The sequence below is a fragment of the Nomia melanderi genome, chromosome 4 (assembly GCF_051020985.1).
Source record: "Nomia melanderi isolate GNS246 chromosome 4, iyNomMela1, whole genome shotgun sequence".
In the NCBI taxonomy this organism is placed as follows: Eukaryota; Metazoa; Arthropoda; class Insecta; order Hymenoptera; family Halictidae; genus Nomia; species Nomia melanderi.
The window spans coordinates 17,531,296-17,543,578 of record NC_135002.1 but is presented as its reverse complement, the minus strand read 5'-3'; the positions used below and the strand labels follow the sequence as shown (position 1 = coordinate 17,543,578).

The 12,283-nt window shown below is 35.7% G+C and overlaps 1 long non-coding RNA gene across 5 annotated transcripts in view; it reads left to right on the top strand.

Moving 5' to 3' along the window:
- The window catches only part of LOC116425261 (uncharacterized), a 41,756-nt gene that overhangs the window by 8,801 nt on the left and 20,672 nt on the right, over nt 1–12,283 (top strand). For 2 of the 5 annotated variants that reach the window (XR_012998420.1, XR_012998421.1), the window contains exon 1: nt 7,227–7,689. The exons of 1 other annotated variant lie outside the window; for it this stretch is intronic. This is a non-coding gene — a long non-coding RNA (uncharacterized LOC116425261). Of the gene's footprint in view, nt 1–7,226; nt 7,690–12,283 lie in introns of those variants that run through there. 2 more of the 5 variants (XR_012998424.1, XR_012998422.1) reach the window with 2 other exon arrangements.

Below are 12,283 nucleotides of genomic sequence, written 5' to 3'. Positions count from 1 at the left end.
TAGGATAGACATCAGCAGCGATACGTACGTGCAGAAAACGCGCTACAGTTATAGTTTTCTTTGTCCATGCTCTTCTGTCTGTTGTCACTTCGCTGATGAAACAAAGCACCGGCTAATGAGCTTAATGAGGTAGCTCTGTTGAAAGGCGAACTTGCTGTCTCACTTATGATCTTATGCGAACTGACTAACAGTCAAATAGTCAAGCGCGGAGTACAAGAAGCACAAAGTAACAAATACTGCATAAATTTCTAATATGAACTTCATTATACGCAGTTTTAAGTTTCAATTTTTTATCAGTAACACTATCAATCATTTGAGCATCACGGGTCAATTTCAGAAATTCTGACCCAAATGTGCCAAGCGGTGCCTGGCAAGTCATGTTTGTTTCATTTATAGGGTATCCCAAAAATATGGTATCATGCAAAGCATATATATTTCTCATATAAGTAAAAGTCTTGTACCATTTTATAAGTTGAAGTTTCGTTTACTAGGTATTAACCCTTTGTACTCGAAAGTTCTTCACTGGAAATATTTTAATATTTTCTGATGAGATAAAGATGATATTTTGTAAAACTAACTCGAAGAAAAATCGCACGTACATTGAGGAACAAAGCTATGTTATTTCAATATTTCTCAAATAAATGCATTATACAAGGTGTAATATTAGATATCAAATTTTATAGTTTTACTGTATGAAATCAAGTGATGAGTGAGAGTCACCTGTCCACTGCAAAGGGTTAATAACTGAAAATTGTAGATTCTGAGATAAATCTTTCCTTGAGCAGACTGTTACGATTTTTCTGTAGCTTCTAACGTGTTTTTCTTTTTTAAATCTATAATGGACATAATGTAATTGTGTTCATTGCACTTGTTAAAATTTATTAGGTTTTTCTAGTGTATTTTTTTTGTAAATCCATATAGGAAAAATACCGCACAAGTTTCACATATCTATGATAATGACACCCATATCATTTAAAAATGTTCAAATTCCTTTACTACAATATCTAATTAAAAACTGAGTGTTCAATGTGAAATACGTAACAATTTTAATAATGTTTTAATCGTAGAACATAATCAGTCTAAAGTGCACGCACAAGCCGTATTTACGTATAAATCACGTATAAACTCAACGTCACCTTTATATGCGTTATAAACGTCATACTTATAAACGTCAGCTTTATAAACGTTGTACGAATTGTTGAAACGAAAAACAATTTTATTTCTACGTTTCATCCTTTTCAATTTCACCAACCTTTTACTTAAATTGTACCAGTTGCCAATCCACAATGTACACCTGCAAAGAGTACACGAAAAAGCTACAATTGTTCGAATAGCAAAAGAGACGGATGTAATGTTCACCGTGAAAAATCATGGACGTCGGTATAGGAAATTGTATCGCGAACTATACTCGAACAAAAGTATGTCGTAAATTTCTTTCTAATCGAATTCGACACACAAGTTTCCCGACTGATCCCACGTAATAATAAAGTGCATCTCGAAGGTTGATTCCAGGTACAGTACAACGAAGGAAGACGTGAATTAAGGATGAAGGCTGGAGGGATTATAAAGATGCCAGATACAAGCCGGGACCATTTATCAAAGCTCGTAAATTCGATTCGAACGACGCAGACGTAATTTAACGAGCGATCGATGTTTATTCTTGTCGACAATCTGGATCCCCGCGAATCGAAAAATATTCAAACATTCAGGAGTGATTTAAACCCCTGAAGTGCATGTAGCCCGCAAGGAAAAGGAAAGTTCCAAGCGTTTGCGAGAGCGTAATAGAATTCAAATATAATTGGGCATCGACTTTTATATTCGTCCTTGTTCGAGCAGAAGAATATGCATCGTTCTATTCGGAATCTTTAAATATCCGGCGTTTTTTTAGATATTCTTGCTTCGATCTTGGTGACCCTCGTCGTTACAGCGTTTACTGAAACACACGTTCCGCGTACGGACGCGCAGATGCGTGTGCGTCACTGCAGAACCGCGCGCGAGTGTGTGCACGAGGCCGATATGAGTTTCGAGAGGAAAGTGCATGGGTATGCAATGTGTCCTAGCATATCGAACCTGGCTTGAAACGACAAGGCGTTGAGAGGAAACGTTGCTGGAATGTAAACTCCGGTTTTATGCGTGAAATTCTGAATCGTGGCATTGGCTGCGGCCTATGATTATCAAACCGCAGAAATGATCGAAATTCGATACACGATGGAAGTTTTGCTAATGAAACTTCCAGTAATAGCCTCGTGATCGAGTAACTAATATTGAAATGTTCTTGATCAAGCAATCGCGCCACTGGAAAGTGATGCAAGGGACAATATAGAGAGGGCCAGTATGGGTAAAATTAAATTTCAATGACATCTGTATGCCTTGCAAACTTCAGTATGCTTTTAAACATGAAAACATACTATTGTACATGCTCCTAAATCATTGAATTTGTTTTCTTTTTAACAAATATGGACTTTTTCTTGAATTTTGTGTAATTTGTGTTGTAGTTACGTTATTTAGAATACTTTATCTTAATCATTTTCTGAAAGCATAAGGGAATCTATGATTGATATAGGTTTACATTTACTTTGAAGCTTAAATATTGATAACCGGAAACCAGTACCTCATTTCGAGTTAAAGGAAATGAATAATATTGATAGTTTCTAGTTTCAATTTGAAATCTTAATGAATTCAACTCGATATTATAATAAAAATATTATATACAAATATATAGGGTGTTTTTTTCAAAATTATATTTTTATCTGACATTATAATAAACTTTTGTTCGCATATGCGAAAAAATGTACATTCTGTGAACAGTCTCTCAGAAAAAGTATACATATTATTATTAAAAAAGAATAACGTAAAAATTATAGCAAAGTGAAAAATATATGTTTTGCAGTCATATTAAATTGTAAATGTTTCCCTTAGGAGACTCTATTAAGTAGCCGAGCAAATAAAATAAGAGTCTAATGTTTGGTGCCTATTAGTTCATGGTTCGCTTTTAATGGCTACAGGGTAAATGATACCCATTAATTATTGAGACACTGATACAGTATAATGTGATGCTATAAATAATAAGGAGTCTGATGTTGTGTAGCAGAGACATTCGTAACGGATTTTCTCTCATAAATCGATTTAATTCTCTCGACCAAATACGATTTTATTGCAATGAGATACAGTACATAATTAGTGCACGTCCTCTATTAATTATTTCAAATGTATAGATATTAATTCATGATTGTTTTACGTATCAACCATATTAATTTTATTACTCGTGTTTATTAGCCTCAGCTCAACGTACAGTTCTTTTATTCGTATTTAATCTGCCTTAATCAAATGTACGATCCGCAGTATTTCAATCTTACGTAACATTAGTAATCAATTTAAATAGATATATTGCGAGTTTCTATTTTATAGAGCATTTAAGTTTAATACGTCTGACTAACGACGATCCTGTTCTACTTACGTGTTTAGATACTCGTGACTACTTTCTATTTTTCACATTGAACAATATTTTGTCTATCAACGTTAAAACCCAAAATATAATATACTTTTAATAACCAAATATTAATAACCATACATTAATAACCAAAATAGTATAAATTTCTTAATTTCTATCTAACTCACGTTTTCTTCCTTATGAAAAGCAATTATATACAAATTTTTTTTGGTCTAATATATTATATTCTTTGTATGTCGTTTGCACTAATGAAAATGTATATTATGTAATACTGTATAAACATTTACTTTTATTTTAGAATCTGGAACAATATGCCCTTGAAGAAGAAGCTTTTTTAATTTTTAATGGATATAGATTTTTTAGAATCGAATATTGCTTTATGATGTAGTATAGACACTACCTATACAAACGAATAACTAAATATGGAAATAATATGTAGTATTATATAATATAATTTTCGAATATAACAGAACATTATGGTAACATTAATGTTTAATTCATTCATTTCTGCATTTGCTGCAATGGGTATATTTGCGAAATATAGATATTTGTTAGTTGACATTTGAACAAATAGTATTTAACATGCGACGTTCATATTACTAATTAATAACGCATATTGTACTATTATTCTCTTTCTCCCAGAATATTGTAGAACTTATTACGTGGGTGGTCCAAAATTTAATTCAACAATGGACAATGAAAGTGACCCAATACTAATTTCTTGTTAAATCTACAAGGAAATATATATTGAGATATAACGTCACTTTTATTGTATATGAATTTAAATAAACAAATTTATTTGATAATCTAATTAAAATTAAAAAATATTTTTAAATAAATAATCTAAAATATGTTATTTTAATCCGTTTGATTAGGTGGTCCTACATTTAAAGAGACAAACATCTTTAGTAAAAAAATATTTAAATAAAAGAGGTTAATTAAAACATTGCTATGTCACAACTATGTATACAACACAGTATGTACACAGAAATCTAGTATTGATTCACTTATGATGAATACTCTTAAAAAGTACACTTTCACAAAAAGTATAACCATCTAAAATTTATTTCTAAATGTTTCTACAATATGCTACAAATTACGTAAACTTCGACGAATGAGTTAATGACTTCGATAATATTTCCTGAATAAGCGATATCAATATGCAAAATACCATTTACGTTGTTATTCATTTGTTCACATTACCAGCTCGACATCAATTAAAATTTGTTTAGAATTTCAAATTTTGACATTGCCCATAATGACATACAGATTAAAAATATCGTTGCTATCTTCTAACACAATGCAATCTATGAGACACACAGATAAAAACAAATGACCAAAACTGACTCAAATTTTAAAATAAAAAATTCTTTGCTGTTGCTATAAGAAAACTATTACAACGATAGAACAAGTGTGTATTTGTAACAGCAAATTATTTAAAACCGAAATAATAAAACTGAGAAATCTATTAAATAAACCATACTAAAAGAAGAGCGGTTGGCTCTGCTCATTATTTGCCTATTATTCACCGATATAAATCAGTTTGAACCTTCTACTGCGATTTTTCGTGTGCGTATGCACGTTGGGCTCCAACTTTGAATCGAAAGTGACCCGACAGTGACTTGCATAATTTATGCCTGTCAGAGGAAGTAATGCGAGCGCCCTGTATTGCGTCGTGTGGGTCCGCGAATCGTGAACTTGGATCACGTCGGAATCGGTAAAAAGGTGCAGAGCCTAGGAGGAGTCGGTAGTACAAGTTTCGAGAGAGGAATCGATAAAATTACGAGTCTCCGTTTGTGTTTCGTGAAACAGTCCCGACTGATCCTGAAGGAATATTTGATTTTTAGTTGGTAGCGCCGGGCACGTGACACGTAACAAGACTAACTACTTCCCCATTGGAAAACTGCACGATACTTGCAAACAGATGCGTCTAATTTTGCGAAACTATTTTCGGATATGGTTGGTTGCAGGACGATTTCTAAATCGACGGTGGAAATGGTAAAAATTAGAAGCGTCGGTGTGCCACCGCGCGTTTCGGAAGTATCCGTAATCATAAATTTTGGCAAGCGAACGGAAAGTGAAAGCCAAACGTGTGGTTTTCAGCTGTACGCTCTCAGATTTATGTTTTAGTGGTACGCAGTAACTTTAGAAGGTCGGTGTGCCGATTTATGACGGCTTCGAAGATCAGCTAGTCTCTTTTATATAGGGCAGTGTTTCCCAACCTTTTTTGCGCCATGCCCCACTTAAGCTTTTCTAAAATTCTTATGCCCCCCTATGTAACATATATATAATTTTTAATGTGATATTATAATATTTTTATAATATTTATTCTAATATTTTTGCTATTTTGTTTACGTGCATAAATATTGTGAAATGTATGAAGTGATATTTCAAATTTCAAATTGCCCCTCTGTGGAGCGATGTCCCCACGTTGGGAAACACTGATATAGGGTGTCTGGCGTAACGCAACGCTGCCGACCGGGGGATGATTCCATGTACATGAATAAGTCCAAAATATACTATACAATTTTCTCGCTTGGAATTTGATTTTTGAGGAATTCTGCTTTGAAAATATATCTGGTCTACTTCTTAATACTTTATGACCGGTAGGATCGTTCAGTATCTAACAATTTCTTGTTATGTTGAGATATGCTAATTATTAGAATGACATTTACATAAAAAAATATATTTAAATTCTGGTCAATTAGATAGATGAATGATTCGAAGAATAAAAGAAACTAAAGTTCTTCAATGTGTACAAATTTTCGCCATAGTCAGCCAATTTGTAAACGATTAGAACAAAATGTTTTATGGACTATAATTCATGACCTTTAAACTGATGTAAGATTTTCTGCATACTTAATATTATCCGATCAGCAATATGTTGTACTTCACACGCTAATAATTTATTATAAATAACATTCGTTGTTGATTGCAACAAATTCTTTTAAATAAAAGTCTCTTACTCAGAAATGTACTGATAGATGAATTGAAGTTGCTAAGGAATGGAATGAATAATTATGGAAATGCATAATATTCAACATGACAAGGAACAACAGATTCATTGAATGAACAGTATGAACGTTTCATAGACCGTACTGGAAAAATACTTATATTGCCACCATCAACTTACAAAATCATATTAAAATGATCACATACCCGAAGAACAGTACGATGATTTGTAAAGTGTCTAATACAAAGAATTTTTCCGCATTTGAAACTTCGAAAATACATCTATACAGCTTCCTTCTATTTCTTATTTTAATTCCAATTTTTTTCAATTCCATTTTTTCTACGCAGAATCAACCCCTTGTCAACAGTAGTGCATACGGGAAATCCTATATGACTGCTGATCGGTCTGTTGGCGCTTGCCTCCTCGAACGCAAAATTTAAGGCGAAAGATCCTCTGTAAACATACTTGCACCGATATTTCGGTACCGGACGATAGGGCCGACCTGATTATTCACGTGTAGTGACGCTATCGCCGTTCTCGTGGCATGTACATGTACACTGTCGGTCAAAAGTTTGGTACCAATGCATCATTTAAACGAAAAACTTCCATTTTTTGTAAACAATTTTTATTAGAGAATTGTTGTGTATGATTAAGGAACAGACATATGTGTATCAATCAAATATATCATGTTAAAGATGTATGATGTTTATTATTTTATTTTATATATTTATAAGCTGTATAATTTTTAATTTGTGACCTTATATAATTAAGTAGTTCTAAACTTTCGACCGGCAATGTAAGTAAGTATACACCTACGTGCATTCACGCGTGCCCGGCCACCGGCGTTCGATGGTGTCCCGTCGCAGATCGGTCTCTGGCATGTGCATTTGACAGTTTAAGATTATTTACACGTGGTTACGGAAGCTTCCCGGCCGGATCGAAACGAGGTTATGAAAGACGACGTGCATTATGCAACGGCGGAATTTCGCGGCGCAATCTGACGCAGTACATTCACCGTGCGGCCGCGCGCATTGTGCATTTCATATGCGTTCTGTCGCGCAAGTTTCCATTTCAAATTGTCGTTCGTCGCATTGACGACAGTCATCGTGATTGAGGAATTTGCCCATCGTAATTCTGCCGCGATCGAACCGCGCCGACGTGTTAATACACTACCGCTTAATATGCGGAAAGCGAATGTACATGTATGCAGCTGTGGGTGTATTTTTATTGACTGGTTCGTGATAACATACAGTAATTGGAAAATTAGTTTTCTTATTGTATTGAAGTAAGTATTTTGTTACAACATTAACACGTTAAATGCTGTGGAGGTCACCGGTGACCCCCGAGTAAGTCGAATTATTATAATTCAGGAATATAAACGATGATGATGTGCAAATATTTTTATATTTTACATAATGCTATCTAATACGGTGCCATTCGGCGAGATAAACGTGCAATAATAATGAAAGGATTCAATGAAATAATTTGATATTATATCTGTTTCAATTTGTGTATTTTGTTAGGTGAAATCGTGCGGCATTCAACGTGTTAAATAAGAACTTTGGTAAAGCTTTTTGATTTTCTTCGTGCGTTACGTTTCGAAAAATGATATTTGTTATAATTTAGTAGAAATTGATTGGGTTGGTAAGAAAGTAATTTCGGTATTTTAGTGTGAAATAGACTGATTACAGTTCATTTTTTGTATAGAAAATATTCCACTAGAAAATATCTTCCATTCTTTTTTTTGCAATCTCTCGTACAGTTATACAACGATTCGATTCAATTATGGCTTTTATTTTGTTACCATCAACTCTAAAAAGTCGACCGAATCGTTGGTCATTTTTAAGTAAAAAATCTCTGAATATTTGTCTAATTTGTTTCCAAAGAAATATTAACGCCCGATGTATTTGTGTAACGCAAATACACTTATTGTAGGGTAAATCGGGAAGGGATGGTTCAACTTTTTAAGAACTATTATAGCATAAATATTATTGATATCTAACAAAAAATAAAATTTATTTATGAAAATAAATATATGTGTAGTATCGAGAATATTTATTGTAGGATGAATGGTTTGTTGTGCGTGCGTAAGGGCGACCAGGTCATATTGCGACGGACCGGCGCCGGGGTGTTTGGGAAATAGTGTGACTGCGTTTAGACAATTTCGAGTGGCTGAAAGAATGCGAGGAAGAGTATCTGGAACTGAGCGACTGAACCGTGAGAAAAGCGTGTACGTGACTGCGTGAATTTTGACCATGGACGGAAGATGCGAGTGAGAAGGGTGCAAGGGTGAGAAAGACAGAGCGAATGGGGGTGTGTGATAAAAGCGAGTGGAAATGCGTGCATACACACATTTTGGTGAGCGACAGTGGAGAAACACATTTTGGTGAGCGACAGCGGAGTAGAACATTTTTGGTGCGAGAGTCGTGTGTTGTATTTTACGTGTTGTTGTCCGTATTGTTTCCTTTATCTTATTAAATATATTATTGTTTTCCTAATTCTCTTTTTACTAAAGATCCACATTTTCAAATATCATCTAATAGTAAACCACCACAGATATACTATAAAATTGGGGGCTCAGCCGGGATCGTGAGATCAAAAATTGTGGAGTCACAGTAATTAAGAATATAGGAAAAGCGTTGATTCGTGTTGATTTGTGTTGACCTGTGTTGAAAATTGCGTTGAAAATGAGTGAAGAAGGAAACAATACCATCATTGAAGTAGTTAACGGACAGAAGACCAGCGAAAAGTTGGAGAAGATATACTCCATGAGGCTCACCGAATTGAAGGAAGAACTGGGAAGGCGTAAGCTGAAAAGAACGGGCAACAAAAAAGAGTTGCAAGACAGGTTGAGGGCAGCCTTCATGTTAGAGTTTGAGCATGGAGAAGATGAGGCGGAAGAGGAATCAGAAAGCGAGGTGGAAGAAGAGCGAGATGTTCGAGGTCGTATGAGACTCCACAGCAGTTCACATCTGTTAACTTTTCGAGATGTCGAGGAATCGATGAGTACGTTCAGTGGTGATGATGGGGTAAACGTTCGTTGCTGGGTGGAAGAGTTCGAAGATATGGCTGATGTGTGTGAATGGACGGACGTGCAGAAGGTGGTATACGCAAAGCGGCTTCTGCGTGGTTCAGCCAAGTTGTTTGTGAACTACGAGAAGTGCGGCAAAAGTTGGATTGCGTTGAGGAAGGCATTGAAGTCCGAATTTACAGAAAGTGTGGATGCGTATACAGTCCACAAAGAATTGTCCCGTCGCAGCAAGAAACCGAGTGAAACATACAACGAGTACATTTACCAGATGTTTGATATCGCGAAACGAGCGGATATGTCGGCTGTGGCAGTTATCAAGTATATAGTTGATGGTATCCACGACGAGGAGGTGAACAAAATGATTCTGTATGGAGCCAGAAGTATTCAGGAGTTGAAGGAGAAATGTATGCTGTACGAGTCGATGAAGGAGAATATGAAGACGAAGAGGAAGCCAACGGAGACACGGTCCAGCCGTGCGGTCGTCCAGGAGGTTGTACGTCGCTGTTTCCTGTGTGGAGATCGGAAACATCTGAGTTCGAATTGTCCAACCAAAAGTAAAGGCGTTAAATGTTTTAAGTGTAGAGAGTATGGGCATATTGCGTCTGATTGTAGCAGTGTAGAACAACCTGTAAAGGATGTAAATAGTGCGTCAGTGGGATCACGGAAAAAGCGTATCAAAGAGGTGCAGATCGAGAATTGTAAGTTGGTAGCGTTAATTGACTCAGGTAGTGACTTAAATTTAATACGAGCAGATCATTACATTAAAATCGGAGCGCCTAAATTGAATAACAGAATTTTGCGGTTTCACGGTGTAGGAACAAAAACAAATTATACCATGGGGGAATTTTCTATTAATATTGTAATAGATAATACAACATATCCGATGAATATGCACGTTGTGTCCGATGCGTTGACGCCACATGATTTAATAATAGGGACAGATTTTCTAGACTCCGTAGAACTTACCATGAAGGGAGGAGAAATTTTGATCAAGAAATTAGATGCGCCGGAAATTTTCAATATTAACGTAGATGACGCGAGTGAGATGGATTTATTGCAGGCTCAAATACCTGAGCACGAAGAGTCAATACAACATATTATTGATAATCATGAAGTTAACAACGCGAAGAGTGCGTTGGCCGAATTTTTATCTCCTGTGAATGATTCTAATGTCGCGATTACGGAACCTTCGAAGAATTTATCAAACAACGCCGGTCAAACAGCCGAGGACAATAGTAGTAAGGAATTAGAGACTATCTCGTTCGATTTTTGTGATGTCGCGGTTACTAGGGGGAATTGCACAGATTTATCGAGTGAAGTTTCTTTCTTGATACCGAGCACGCCTGTCAAAACTGAAGAGAGCTTAGAAACTAGTGGGTTAATACAGATTAAAAACGAGAAAATTGTTAGCGATGTTAAAGCAATTTCAAAGGTAGATAGCTTAAAGGTAACCATCACCCCTTTAGTTGAGAAAGAAGTTGAAGACGTTAAACCCAATGATTATGTGAATGCTTTGAATTGTAATTCTCTGTCACCGTGTATATTGGTGGGTAAAAACGAAAATAATAGAAACGGTAGGCTAGGGAAAGCGAAGCGAAAGGATCGTGGTATTAAAAAAATATTTGAACAGTCAGAGTCTGAGGGGAACATAAGCCTTGCGGTATTTAAGTCGATGCCGACTCAGGTAATTAAGCGGGCCTACGAGAACGGGCATTTTGCGTCGGAAAAAACCGAGACCAGATTAAAAAGGGATTATCGGTTCCGAAACTTGCGGGAAAAGGTGGACAAAGTGCTACAAAACTGCGTTGATTGTATTTTGGCGAAGTGTAAACAATGGAAGCAAAAAGGCTTTTTGAATTGTATAGAGAAGGGATGTGTATTTTCCATGTGCAACGGTGAAGTGCTGTTAGTGACGTTTCACAGCAATTACTTAGGGTCCTTATTAGCGATAGAACACTGGAAGAAACAGTCAATTCTGTTCCGAAAACCTCGACGAATTATACCAGATACTGACCACTTGTGTAGTGACACCGAGAGAACCTAGAAAGTGACAATGAAACATCTGAGGACAGATGTTCGGTCAGGAATGGCCGAGTGTAGTATCGAGAATATTTATTGTAGGATGAATGGTTTGTTGTGCGTGCGTAAGGGCGACCAGGTCATATTGCGACGGACCGGCGCCGGGGTGTTTGGGAAATAGTGTGACTGCGTTTAGACAATTTCGAGTGGCTGAAAGAATGCGAGGAAGAGTATCTGGAACTGAGCGACTGAACCGTGAGAAAAGCGTGTACGTGACTGCGTGAATTTTGACCATGGACGGAAGATGCGAGTGAGAAGGGTGCAAGGGTGAGAAAGACAGAGCGAATGGGGGTGTGTGATAAAAGCGAGTGGAAATGCGTGCATACACACATTTTGGTGAGCGACAGTGGAGAAACACATTTTGGTGAGCGACAGCGGAGTAGAACATTTTTGGTGCGAGAGTCGTGTGTTGTATTTTACGTGTTGTTGTCCGTATTGTTTCCTTTATCTTATTAAATATATTATTGTTTTCCTAATTCTCTTTTTACTAAAGATCCACATTTTCAAATATCATCTAATAGTAAACCACCACAGATATACTATATATGTATAATAGAATCATAATTAAATAGCTTTTTGTACAAGATTCAGTATACCATTTATGAAAGTTTTTATAAAATTTAATATCGTAAACAATTGTATATATAAATTAATTTATTTAATTAATTTTGTCCTATAATCATAAATCTTAATATTTTAACTTTTTAAAATACTATATAATCTTATTTAAATGAATAAACTCAAGAAAATTGAAAGTATTCCAAGTGGA